We start from the raw sequence: 14233 nt of genomic DNA, 5'->3' as shown, positions 1-14233 counted from the left end.
CCTTGCTAGCCTTTTCAATGCTTCAACTTTCCAGACAGGAGAAAAACGTATTTCATGCCCTTTTGCTCTAAAGGCAAATAGTATCCTAGCAGTTTCTGATACTTGTGGTCCAGCTACAGCCTCTGTATCATGCAGATTCTAATCTTCCCCTAGGCAGCATGGAACAGAATAGTCAGACAACTTGTGTCTTCTTGGAGTCTAAAATATTCCAGGCATATTCTGGAATCTGTTAGCAGGAAGGGCTGGGTTGTACAGTGGTTGGAGAAGGTTGAAGTTGACCTAGCTTCAAATCCCCGTTTGGTAATGAAGCTCCATGGGTGACCCTTTGGCCTGACACACTTCCACAGGTTAAAATAGGGAGCAGGGGAAAAAACAAACACCTATATGTCACCTTGAGCTCCTTGCAGGAAAGGTGAGATACAAATAAATGACAATGCATGAAAGATTTATTCAGCAGACAGGTGGGCAGCAGTCCTTCATGCCTTCCCCAAATATGATATAACAATGCACTAACATCATTGTGAAATATCTGTGGATGCTCCTTCAAATTCTTTCTCAAACATGACCAAAATGGTTTACCTGCCTTGATTATGTTTTGCTAGGGCAACTATTATCTGCAGGTGCGGGGTTTGACTTGCTGGCCATTAATTATAACCTAGCCCTGTATGCAGAAAGCTAGGAGGTCAGGGGAAAGTGTTCAGCTTAGCTTTCCTGATAGTTTTGTTTCAGTGGGGATTCTCTTCCCCTCCGCACCAAATGAGGAGTGTTATAAAAGGTGGACTGTCTTTCCAACGTATTGCCAAAAGTGGTACATGCTCTCACCAGTTTTCTGTCTTTATCTGACTATATGTATTCTACATGTCTCCTGCTTGCCTGTCTTGGTACTAATTCCTGCTGACTTCACTGGGACATAGTCCCAGGTAAGCATGCATAAGACTGCTGTCTTAGTCTCTGCTGCCAGTGCTGTTTCAACATTGGTATCGGTGGAATACTAAATATGGGATGGGTTGAGGCTGCAATGGAAGAACACCAAAACAATCTTATACCTTCTGAAATGTCTAAATGGAGAAATGTACAATGGCCTGGGGAAGCGAAGTTTCCCTCTACCGAAAATACGGCCAGCTCTGTAGAGGAGTTTTACAGTGGTACCTCGGGTTAAGTACTTAATTTTTTCCAGAGGTCTGTTCTTAATCTGAAACTGTTCTTAACCTGAAGCACCACTTTAGCTAATGGGGCCTCCCGCTGCCGCCGTGCCACTGGAGCACGATTTCTGTTCTCATCCTGAAGCAAAGTTCTTAACCCGAGGTACTATTTTTGGGTTAGCGGAGTCTGTAACCTGAAGCGTATGTAACCCGAGGTGTATGTAACCCGAGGTACCACTGTACTGGATGGTAGGCCTGGCAAGCAAGAATTTTGGGTAAACGAGAGCTGTTTTTATCTGCTCCCATTTGCTAATGTGGGAAGTAGCTGAATGGGCACGATCCAGACAAGTGTGCTTGTCCCGCTGCAGTCAATGGGTCTTTTAAAGCAGCACTAATGTTTGGTGTTCAGTGGGCGCCTGCCCACCCCAACTATGTTTTGCGAGCATTCAGAAGTTGTGATAACCCCACAGTTTATTGCTGTTGATGTGGTATAAACCACAGACAACGCATGATTTTTCATATCCATAAGTAGAGGAGATCAACCAGATTGGGGGGAAATAAAGACCAGTACCTGAAATGTCTTGGCTTACACTTCTCAACATGTTTACTTCAGAGTAAGCTCTATTGAGAACACTGGGACTGGCTTCAAAATTATCAGAGAAGAATGGGCTGCATGTCTCTCATTTAAGGCCCTTCCTTGTTTCTGATCTCCAAGGCCCTCCCTTCTCTCCAGCTTTTCTTGTGTCCTACTGATTCCAGCCTCTCCTCTTGACTCCTGCTTAACTGATTCTTTTAAAAAGCCCTTACACCACAGGGGGGTTGACCTTCCGAAATACCAAATGTGTCTGCTTTGGAAAGAGCCCTCCTCAAAAGAGCCCGTAAATCTGGTTTCAATATTGGGTGATTACAGGCTGAGCAGGGAGCTTGAAAGTAACCAGCCTCCTCTGGTAGCTCAGGCACTGGGCAGGCTTATCTGGGTGGCAAATCTGGGGCTTGCTAGCTATCTTACTTCTTCCACTGTTTACAGCTGTCAAAGCCAATAAATTCAGTCCAGATTAATTCGCATGTAACGAAGATCAGAATCCAACTCATGAGGCTCAGTCAGCAGCAGAAAGTCTTTGCTTTCCCTTGCTTTAGGGCAAAGAGCAAGGAAGCTCTTCTCCCCCCCCCAACCCCCCCCCTTGATTTTTCCTTGCATACTAGCCTCCTTTTGGAGGCTTCTAAAAGCAGACCTATTGGTCTCCAAAGCAGAACCCAAGCAGCAATTTTATTAGAAAGATGAATATATCCTAATTACACTACCAAATGTGTTTTTCCCCTTACAGTGGTACCTCGGGTTACATACGCTTCAGGTTACATATGCTTCAGGTTACAGACTCCGCTAACCCAGAAATAGTGCTTCAGGTTAAGAACTTTGCTTCAGGATGAGAACAGAAATCGTGCTCCGGCGGCGGCGCGGCAGCAGCAGGAGGCCCCATTAGCTAAAGTGGTGCTTCAGGTTAAGAACAGTTTCAGGTTAAAAACGGACCTCTGGAATGAATTAAGTACTTAACCCGAGGTACCACTGTATTTGTATCCTCCTCTAAAAACTTTCTCCATAGCAACTCCCAAGTGTGTGTGTGTGCACCCTCACACTTTGAGAGCTTGTTTTTCACAACCAAGCCTTATATACATTTTAGGGAAAATGCATATGTATGCCACTGGACATGAATATTCATTTGCTTTCCATCAGGTATGTGTGTAAGAGACAGACTGTATTGGGGGTGGGTAACCTTAGCCATCCTGATGTTGCTGGACTGCGGCTCTTGCCATCCCTGACCACTGGCTTTGAGTTCAGCAATATTTGGAGGGGCTGCAGGTTCGCCATACAGTAGATACTGTCTGTCATCCATTCACAGACTGGCTCTTACATGAATACTGACAAGGACTAAATAATATATTGAAAGTATGCAAATGGCCAAACAGATTTAACATGGTTTAGCTAAACATTTCAGCTGCCACCTTACTGAATAACGTAACTGGGATTTCAAATGAATGCTCTGGGAGCCAAGATAACACCTTTTCTTATTTATATATATAGCACATTCAGGATCAATGAATTCTAGGGAGTGGCATGAGCAAAACAGACTTTTTGATAATAAGAAAAACAAAATACTAGACATAAATGAAGGGTAATTTTCCAGATTGAGTTCATGGGGTGCTAGGATCTTGAGCCTAAACCCAAAAAGTCTCTTCCTAATATCCACAGGTTTGATGGTTGCTTGAAAGGAAATATTAGAAACATGACTCTGCCTTCCTCACTGACTGGATTTATGTATAAACTAAACAAGCTATAGCTTATTTAAAGGGGGGGGGGGAAATGTACATTTCCAAAATAGAAGTTTGACAATTACTTTGATATAATACATATTTTGTTGTGTGCAAATGACTTTAGATACCTATTAGGTCCATAAATTACAAAAAACAGCGACAATTTGTTGTTGACAAAGGACAGCTGGGCATATAAAGGGCCCCATTACCTTCATTATCTTAGGGCCTCATCAAACCTAAATCTAGCCCTGTTGACCATTAACCAGCCTGGCTATAAACTCTTCCATACCAGACCTAGATCATTTGCCTGGACAACAGTCTGGATTAGGCCTTGTGTGGCATGATCCAAAATTTTTGCTTGCGGCCTCCAGACTGCTTGTGTCCCTCCTCCCTTTTTGCTCTCTTTGTTTTGTGGCTGGTGAGTGACTGGTCACATCCACAACATACATCTCATGCACATTACTTCCCCGAAAGAATCCTGGGAACTGTAGTTTTTTAAAGGCGCTAGGGAATTGTAGCTCTGTGAGGGTTATAGCATGGAATGTGGTGGTGCTGTCGGTAGGATTTGAGAATGGGGGGAGGGAAGCCATGTGTTTTAAATATATGCTCTGTCTCAGAATGGTACAGTTCCCAGCTGCACAGGTACCTATAGCTTGGCTACCTATAGCTTAGTGTTGTCCCTAAAGTATTCATGAATACTCCTCCTCTTAAGCATACTAGGTAAAGGTAAAGGGCCCCCTGACCATTAGGTCCAGTCGCGGACGACTCTGGGGTTGCGGCGCTCATCTCGCTTTACTGGCTGAGGGAGCCGGCGTTTGTCTGCAGACAGCTTCTGGGTCATGTGGTCAGCATGACTAAGCTGCTTCTGGCGAACCAGAGCAGTGAATGGAAATGCCGTTTACCTTCCTGCCAGAGCGGTACCTATTTATCTACTTGCACTTTGATGTGCTTTCGAACTGTTAAGTTGGCAGGAGCAGGGACCGAGCAACGGGAGCTCATCCCATTGCGGGGATTCAAACTGCCGACCTTCTGATCGGCAAGCCCTAGGCTCTGTGGTTTAGACCACAGCGCCACCTGCGTACTATACTGTTATTAAGCATACTATACTGTGCTTAATAAGAGTGAGCATATAAATAGTGAAATATAAACAAATGTTCAAGCAGAAGGATTCTTTTACTGGTTAAACAAATGTTAAATTCCACAAAACTTCAAATCTTAGGCTGGGCATACTTTCAAAGCATGTTCAAAGCAGTATTCTTTGCAACCCAGTCAGATAAGTGGCATATTAATAAATAAAAATTCTTCTTCTTCTTCTTCTTCTTCTTCTTCTTCTTCTTCTTCTTCTTCTTCTTCCTCCTCCTCCTCCTCCTCCTCCTCTTCTTCCTCTCCCCCCCCCCCAATGTTTCTGGGCACTTTAACAAAAAAAAAAATTATATTGGTTTTCCAATATACCCCCAATAATAGCCAAATTATAACAATTACAAAGAATTCTCAAATTATTCAATTATCAAAATGCCAATCAACTTCCAATTAATACATTTTAGTTAAAGTGGCTCCCGACATGGTGGTTTGGCTGCATTTCCGATCTTAGATCCCTGCATTCTGTAATCTTAATGTCAGTTACATTTCAGTTATAATGATAATCAGTGCTTTTTTCTGGGGAGATGCAGGGGGACACATACCCCTAAACATTTTGTGAATCTAAGTTTGGCCTCATTGAGGGGCAGTATTTTAATTTGAGTAGGAAAATGAGAGTACCCTCAAACATATTTTTAAAGGAAAAGAAGCACTGATGATAATCCCTTAGTTAACAGCTACATAATTAATGATTTCCATTCGTGATGTTACAATATGTAAATTTATAAAGCTTCAGGTGAGGAACTCAAACTATTATCTTTATTCTGCCCTGTGTGTGAAAACTGTTATGTCCATGGAGATTCCTTCTGTCATGTATGGCATTGTCTTTTTCACTTATCAGCTGTTTTCTCCCATCGTGGCTTGGGGCAGAACTAAATCTCAAAGTTTCTCAGAGGTCTTACCTCTCCATCCCTTCCTTTGATGTCTCGGAACAAGCGACTGTCTGTTAGAAACCATTCTGCCTCACTAGTAAAACAAGTCACAGATCTTCGCCATTTCCCCCTTAGCCTAGGAAAAGGTGAGCAGTTTTCGAACATACTGAAGATTTAATACTCCTTTCCAACTCCCAGAATCTCTGCAACATTCTTATCACAGCCCCCAAGTTCTTTTCCTTCCAGCAAGAGATTTATGGCCCAATTAAACTTTATATTAGATTACATTCTGTCAGTAGCACACACAAATCTCAGTCTCTTTTTCCTTGTATTTCAACATAGTCATACTTAAGCTTCCCCTCCTTCTCCTTTCAGATCACACAGTTTCCATTTTTGCTTGTTAATATCAATATTACTCCAATGTGCCTTCCTCACTTGTAAATATCTTTTAATCTTATATTTCGGAGAGGGTTGCTGATTCATGAATATTTAAAAGAAGCTTAGAATAAACAAACTGTGGGCTTCCCTCTCCCCAACCGACTCTCACACCGAATAAAATCTTATCTCAATTAAAACCTTTGATCCATGTATCTGGTATATTCCACAGGATGTTGCTGCAACCCTTTCCTATCACATGCTGGTACTTTAAAGCCAATTAAAGATCCAATTCAACGGAGAACATCTTCTTCTTAATGGTGGCATTGGAGGGTTTTTGTCAGGCAAAGTGCTTTTGCATTCTGCGCCTCCCTCATTCCATGCCAGAGCAAGAACCAGGTACTGAGACAAACTGTGAGTGAAGCCCATTCCCCCCATCCCTGGGGGGAATTTGCAAGGATGATTTACCCTTTGTCATCCTTGCTTTCTTTCACCAATGATCTGCTGCTGTCGTGGGGGCTGCCTCCATTAAGGCAGACGAGACCGGAAGCCCCTGTAGTTTACCCCTCATAGAATTAACCATTAGCAACAACTCTTAACAAACTTCAGGGCCCAGGATGCTCTGAGGGCAAAAGTGTGCTACGAATGTGGTGAAGTGCATTCTGCAAATGAGGCTTCAGCTCTGTGGAGTTACCATTTACCCAAGGACAGATTCACGGATCCTTGAGCCTCAGCCTTTGTCTTCTTTTGTTTCACTCATTATGTATCATCTTGTTTTTCCTCTAACCAAGCCACTTGTTCCACTTCCCATCCTCAAAGGTCTTCAATAAACAGAAGTTATCAGGCTTCTGGGCTATTTCTCCAAAAGAGTGGTGCATGGCTACCTGTGGAGAATTGGCTTGTAACCCTAGCTCTTCGTCAAGTCTCTTTCTATCGCGTGTGGTTACAGATCCACGACTGCCTAACAGACCTATCCCACAGACACGTAAGACCCCTAAATATGAAACACATTTCACCTGCACAACCAGGAAGTCAGAGCTCAAAGTGCATGCAGAGCAGATAAGCAAGCGAAACAAGCCACATAGGAAAAATTCAAGTCACACCTATGCAGTATATGGCCAAATAGCTAAAAGTGAAGAAGATGGTCTAGAAAGCAGGAGTCCACTGGTTTTGTATGCAGAAGCAAGATTCATACCAATTTTCCTTCTTGTTTCTGTTCTTGGAACAGGGTGACCTGCTTTTAATCTCTTCCCAGCTATGAGGCTCACTGGGTGACACATGACCACCCCCTCTTTCACACACAGAGCTACCCCACAGAATTGTTGTATGGGGAAAATTGGGTAACCCCATGTCTCCTACTCCTTAGAGGAACGCTGAGGTCCTACCCGCAAGTTGGCTATGGTGAGAACAGGATGCTGGACTAGACTAGGCATCAGTCCTATATCTCATGGGATATATAGATACGATAAATAAATGTGGACCAAATACAGTGTGTACTATTTGGAATACGACAATGGAATAAAGTTAAAATGTTTGGGAAATTTAAAGTGCTGACAGAGTGATATAATTCGCCATGTCCAAATATGTTTTGTGGTATTTAAATGAAGGCAGAATTTGGCCCTCGGACTTCAAGGGCGGTATAAGAAGATTAACTCCCGGAGAACAAAAGAGCTGTTGTCACAAAGAGGCCTTAGTAATGAAAGCCAGCCCAAGAGAATGGATGTGTCTGAGGTAAGCAGAATTCTCACATTATTGAATTTTTGAAATAGTTCCCCTTGAGGCATCAGTGAATTCTCTCTTTTTTTTGTCAGGACGCCTGTTCGTATATTATAAGCAGTAGGGCTCTTCTCGCTTTTGGCTATAGGATTTCATTAGGAACAGGGAAGGCTGAATCAACCATTTTATGAGATTCGCATTAAAAAATATATCGAACGCCCCCCCTCTGCTGCCCCGCAAACAAGCGGGAGAAGGGAAGGAGTCAGCAGATTAAGGTTATCTCTCTGGGGGAGTCTGATGTCTCCAACAATATGAATCCTGGCTCCCTCCAAATAAACAAACACAGTCTTTTCTTTTGTCTTACTCCTAGACTTTGTTTCCATCTCTCATAATCCCTGTGGGGAAAGCCTGAAGTAAAACAAACAGCAAATAAAAGAAGCAAAGAGAAAGAGGGCCACACTTAAACACACAAAGAAGGGGGGGGGGAGAGAGAACAATTTTCCAGTCTTGAAATGAAGATGCAGATCCCAGGAGAGGACAGCCCCAGCTTTTCAGGAGCAACTAAGCATTACATTGTTTTTCCAGCTTTTAGCAGTTCGGCTTATGACATCGGAGAAGTACCGTAGTTGCCATTTTTAAGGAAAAGGCTGTAAGGCAAACAGGCCAGGATGCTAAGGGCTGAATAAGTGGCTCGGCTGGTGTAGCCCAATAGAGCAGGCATAGGCAAACTTGGCCCTCTAGACGTTTTGAGACTACAATCCCCATCATCCCTGACCACTGGTCCTGTTAGCTAGGGATGATGGGAGTTGTAGTCCCACAACATCTGGAGGGCAGACTTTGCCTATGCCTGCAATAGAGGGTTGCCAACTCTTGATTTTGGCTGCCTGGGTGGGGCTGGGTGGGTGGAGGTGTGGAACTGAGTGGACTCCACTGGGTCACTGGGTGCCGTTCACTCCTGTTGCTGATTCTGGTCTGTACAGTGAATACGTCTGAGCATGGGTTTTAGTGTAAAGGAGAGAGGAACCCTGCAGGGTGGGAGGGGGGAATGAAGAGACCCCACAGCCAGGGCTGACCCAAGACATTTTGCTGCCTAAGGTGAAGGTGAAGATGGCCCTTTGTTCCACATACAGAAGCCTAAACAGGCAGCCGAAGATTACCTTAACACTGAACAGTGCTCATCTATCTATATATCATCTATCTATCTATCATCTATCTATCTATCTATCTATCTATCTATCTATCTATCTATCTATCTATCTTTCATCTATCTATCTATCATCTGCTGCATTTTTTCAGTTTTAAAAAGAGCCTCTGCAGCAAGCAACTTACAATAAAGTAACAATAAAACCAAGAGTAAACACCAGGAGCAGAATAAAACAACCAGAGCATAAACAATAGGAGAGACAAAATAATATTCGAACCAAGATCTATAATCTTGTCACAGGATGCAGTGAAACTTAATTTACACTTCTACAATATACATGCCTTAAATATCAGCTGATTTTCACTGCTTTAAAGGGAATACTGGATCCAAATCCTATTACTTCAAATCGTCACATGTTTTATGAAACAGAGTTGCATTGTCTGACTTAAGTACAGTAATCCAAAGTTGTTCCCCCCCAAGACCTATTACATGGTATTTTGAGGGAGAGGCTTGGAAGTGTCAAGAAACTACAGTTTAATGTCATTTATTGATGAATGGCTGAGGCCATATCTGAAAAATGCAGATGCTCCAAAGTTCATGCAGCCCCAAGTACTGTTTACACAAGGCTGACACAGGCATAAAGCGACAAGGTGGAGTGCATAGTGGTTTTGGCTAACCAAAGTGGGGGTCATGGGTTTTACTAGAGATACAATTTTCTTGGGTAGGAAAGAAGAGGAGTGGAATGGAAAAAGGGGGCTGAAATGTAAGAGTTTTCAATAAATACGTTGATGTAAAAGACGCGGGTGGCGCTGTGGTCTAAACCACTGAGCCTCTTGGGCTTGCTGATCAGAAGTTCAGTGGTTCGAATTCCCGTGACGGGGTGAGCTCCCGTTGCTCGGTCGCTGCTCCTGCCAACCTAGCAGTTCGAAAGCACAACAGTGCAAGTAGATAAATAGATACCGCTCCGGCGGGAAGGTAAACAGTGTTTCCGTGCACTGCTCTGGTTCGCCAGAAGCGGATTAGTCATGCTAGCCACATGACCTGGAAAAACTGTCTGTGGACAAACACCGGCTCCCTTGGCCTGTATAGCAAGATGAACTGGACTTAACTGTCAGGGGTCCTTTACCTTTTTAAAAGAAATAGTTGTGCATTAATAATGTTCAAGGGAAATCCAAGGTGTTCTGTCCCACTTACGGATCAGTCCCATCCTGTCAGAGCACCAAGGATCAGCCACAGGGTGCAACTGGAATTCCTTAGAGCCAGACCTCGCCTCCATTCACACAACCTCGATGCAGCAGCTCTCTGTGAGTGCCCTTTGCTGCTGCACGAGAACACATCGTAGGGACAATTTTAGGGATGTTGGACAAGTCTGTCAAATGGGAAATAGCAGTGGAAATTGCATCAGTTTGCGTGTCCACCTGCAAAGAAGAATTGACACCAGGCAGGTGAATATGACTGAGATTCACTGGTTCCCCCCGATAGATGGATAATTGCCATTATCCATCTATCAAATGATCTATATATCCAAATGAATAAAATTTCCTTTTAAAATAGAGGTCAATATTTTCTTGTTTGATTAGTTTCTATAATCTAGGCAAATAAATTAACTCTTTATTATAGTTTCAAATCCAGCCTTGATCTTTTTCTGACCAAGATCACAGATCCTCCAAAATCCTGAACTTTGATAACTACGTTAAAGTTTATTTGTTTGGGTATCCCTATGGCATATGTGACTGCCAGTTTTTATCAACATTTATAAATATATTTTTTTAATGGCTATTGAGTGTAAGAATGCAAGTGTGTGGAGTCCGAATGTGACAACATCCATATCTCCTCATTGTAATGAAATGCACATTTTGTGGTAAATAGTCCAAAAATTATATGGCTGGAATCCAACCTCAAGAAAGCAGTGCTGTTCTATGAGCTTTTTTATATCAAGCCAATAAGAGGAACTAATGTTTATTTGTCAGCTGCTGGAGAAAGACGTGTGTCTGCTTGCAGTTGGAGTCCCCTTTGCGACCTTCCTTGTCACTGTTAGGAAAGGATTTGCATGCCAAATCTTTCCACTGACCTCCCCTGGAAGTAACAAGGGATACACAACACAGCCAAATAGGCCTGACCATCTTGTTGAACCACGGGTGGCAAGTATCTTCTTTCATTTGCATGCAAATCAAGCCATGTAGCAAACAGCCTCCTTTGAAACATCCAATTTGCTTCCTGCAGACTGGTAGGTACTCTGCCCCTTTCATCGGTGCCACGAGATTTATGCAGCTATTTTTCATGGCTATCAACAATGAATTAACTTCATTCAGCAGGCTGCTTGGGGTTTTTATTAACCAAAACATACTTCACAAACAAAGGTGCCGTACGCTTAGTTGTCCAGTGCTTTCTAAGTCCTTTGACCCTAAAAAGATGACTCAGTATTAAATGGATTACCTGAAGTAGTGTGTTTAGGACTGGTGCACAAAGATTACACTGCACACAACGTGAGCAGTGAAGGAGCAGAACCTTTGCCTCTAGGAGTAAATTATGTGGAGGGGATTGATGGAGTGACTCCCATGATTTAAACCAGCAAGGCTTACCAGAGAGTAGGAAAGCCAACAATCAAATAAAATGGCCACTCAGGGCTGACCTGGTTGCACCAGCAACGTGGGCAGCCCATCTAGCAGTCTGTACTCAAACAACGATTAATGGGCTAGTTGTGCATTGTGGAAAAAGAGGAAATCAAACACTGAAAAACTGAGGGCACATATTTTCATACAGTTTGTCTATGCCAATATATATGTATATGTTCTGTTGGGTGTTTTTGTGGAATCATTACAGTATGCAGATTTAATGACTCCACGGAATAATTAAAACTTATACAATTAATTAACTTCTTAGAAATTGAATTGGATGAGGGCCTGCCTTACATTCCAGAAAGCACATCCAGCATACTGCGCTCCCAGCCAAAATCTCCAGCCAAAAGCCTATCTTGCAAATGAATTTGTGGGAGGCTCCTAGGAAGGTTCCGAGTATCATTTCAGGGAAACGAAATGTCAAGATGATGGGGTGGAATATTTAGGGAAAACAGGAGAAAATGGCACAGCAATTACGAAAATGAATGTGCTTCTGTAAAACAGCATGGAAAAAGTAAGGAGATGATGATGGAGAGAGCAGAAACTGAAGAGACAACATCAGCAGTTCTTCAGCGTGTTTCTGTTCACTGTCCACCCGCAAAAAGACTCTTAAAACATCCATGCAAATCTGCTTCTTTACTCATCAAGGATGGGCAACAATGGCAAAAACACAGGGTGCACCGCTTCCTTGTAATAATAATAATAATAATAATAATAATAATAATAATAATATAATAATAATAATAATAATAATAATAATAATAATGCAACTGGTTTTGTTGGTTGGATTGAATTATTCCCCCTCTCTGAAGTTAATGGTTGTGGTCTCAGTGTTGCCCAGTGTCTTCCGTTGTGTCTGTCTCCACAAGGGTCAGTATTCCTGGTGTCTCCTATGTGGTGGCATCTATACAAAACCTCTGGGTGAAACAATGCCATGCAGTGACATCAGGACTGGCTCAGGACCGCAATACCTCAAGGACCGCCTCTTTCCATATGAACCTACCCAGACCCTGAGATTACTTTCTGAGGCCCGCCTTCATGTGCCTCTTCCTTGAGAGGCCCGGAGGGTGGCAACACGAGAACAGGCCTTCTCCGCAGTGGCTCCCTGTCTGTGGAATGCTCTCCCCAGGGAAGTTTGCCTGGCGCCTTCATTATACACCTTTAGATGCCAGGCAAAAATGTTATTTTTTAACTAGGCCTTTGGTTGATCTGATTGACATCCTATATCCTTTTAAAAATGTGGCTCTTTTTTGGGGGGGGGGCGTTATTGTTGTTCTTATTTTGATTTTATATATTGTGATCTTTTCTGTGAACTACCCCGAGACTTCTGGGTGTAGAGTGCTGTAAAGGTAAAGGGACCCCGGACCATTAGGTCCAGTCGTGACCGACTCTGGGGTTGCAGTGCTCATCTCGCTTTATTGGCCGAGGGAGCCGGCATGCAGCTTCCGGGTCATGTGGCCAGCATGACTAAGCCGCTTCTTGCGAACGAGAGCAGCGCACGGAAACATCGTTTACCTTCCTGCTGGAGTGGTACCTACTTATCTACTTGCACTTTGACGTGCTTTCAAACTGCTAAGTTGGCCGGAGCTGGGACCGAGCAACGGGAGCTCACCGCGTTGCGGGGATTTGAACCACCGACCTTCTGATTGGCAAGTCCTAGGCTCTGTGGTTTAACCCACAGTGCTACCTGCATCCCAGGGTGTTATATAAATTCAACAAACAAACAAACAAACAAACAAACAAACAAACAAACAAACAAACAAACAAACCAGCAAATAAATAGTGAATATTTATGTTCAGCTTTGTGTCTGTTATCTCACCATTATGTTGAAGCTCACCACTGCTTGGGCTGTGATGCCCATGGCTGCAAGTGGTGAGACTCATGCATGGGTGCCTCTACATATATTTAGTTTTATTATTACTGTAAAATCATTCTTTTTTTGTTGTTGTTTCCAGTCCTTCCTTCCAAAGAAGCCCAGGTGGCAAACATCGTAATAGTAACACGATGCAACGTAAAGTTGCAGAAAACACATTTAAAAGAATTAAAACCATCCAACACCATGGAAAAACCATATAAGAAAAGTCACAACGCGCTCACAGTTACTAACGTCAAGGCTGCCATGGCCAATATCTCTCAGCCAACAAATGCCTGGGTAAGAATGAGTGTCTTTAAATTTCTCCTGGAAGTCAGTAGTGGGAGAGGGAGATGCACATCACCTGGGAGGGCATTCCGGGAATGGGGAGCCACCATTGAGGAGGCCCTGTCATGGGTCAATGTCAAGTGGGAAGTAGCCCAAGGCACCACTACAAACAGGGCTTGCCCTGTGGATCATAGAGACAGCTGAAAGCCAGACAGCGCTCAGCAAAGCAATCTGCTATGTAGAGGCTTAAACAAGGGATTCCTTGCATCCAAGGATTCTCTGAAGACTGGGAAGCAGAAATCCTCTTTGATACAAGTAGCAAGAAGAAGGTTTGGCTAACAGGGCTGGGCTGGGGTCTGCAAAGGATGTATCTTGATGCCAGTACAGTGGTACCTCAGGTTAAGAACTTACCGTAATTTGTTCTGGAGGTCCGTTCTTAACCTGAAACTGTTCTTAACCTGAAGCACCACTTTAGCTAATGGGGCCTCCCACTGTCGCCACGCCGCTGCTGCGCGATTTCTGTTCTCATCCTGAAGCAAAGTTCTTAACCCGAGGTACTATTTCTGGGTTAGCGGAGTCTGTAACCAGAAGCGTCTGTAACCTGAAGCGTCTGTAACCCAAGGTACCACTGTATCAGTTTGTAGCACTATGCTGTTCACTGACAATTCCAAGTGAAGGGTCCAATTCTGCTCTCATTCCGGGGCAGTGCTAAACTGTGAAGGCCGCCATCCATAGTGGCTCTGCTTTCTAATGAAACTAGACACTGATGGGGCAGCTG

Source organism: Podarcis pityusensis, assembly GCF_964106645.2.
Source record: "Podarcis pityusensis genome assembly, chromosome: 12".
NCBI lineage: Eukaryota > Metazoa > Chordata > Lepidosauria > Squamata > Lacertidae > Podarcis > Podarcis pityusensis.
This window is presented reverse-complemented; position numbering follows the sequence as displayed.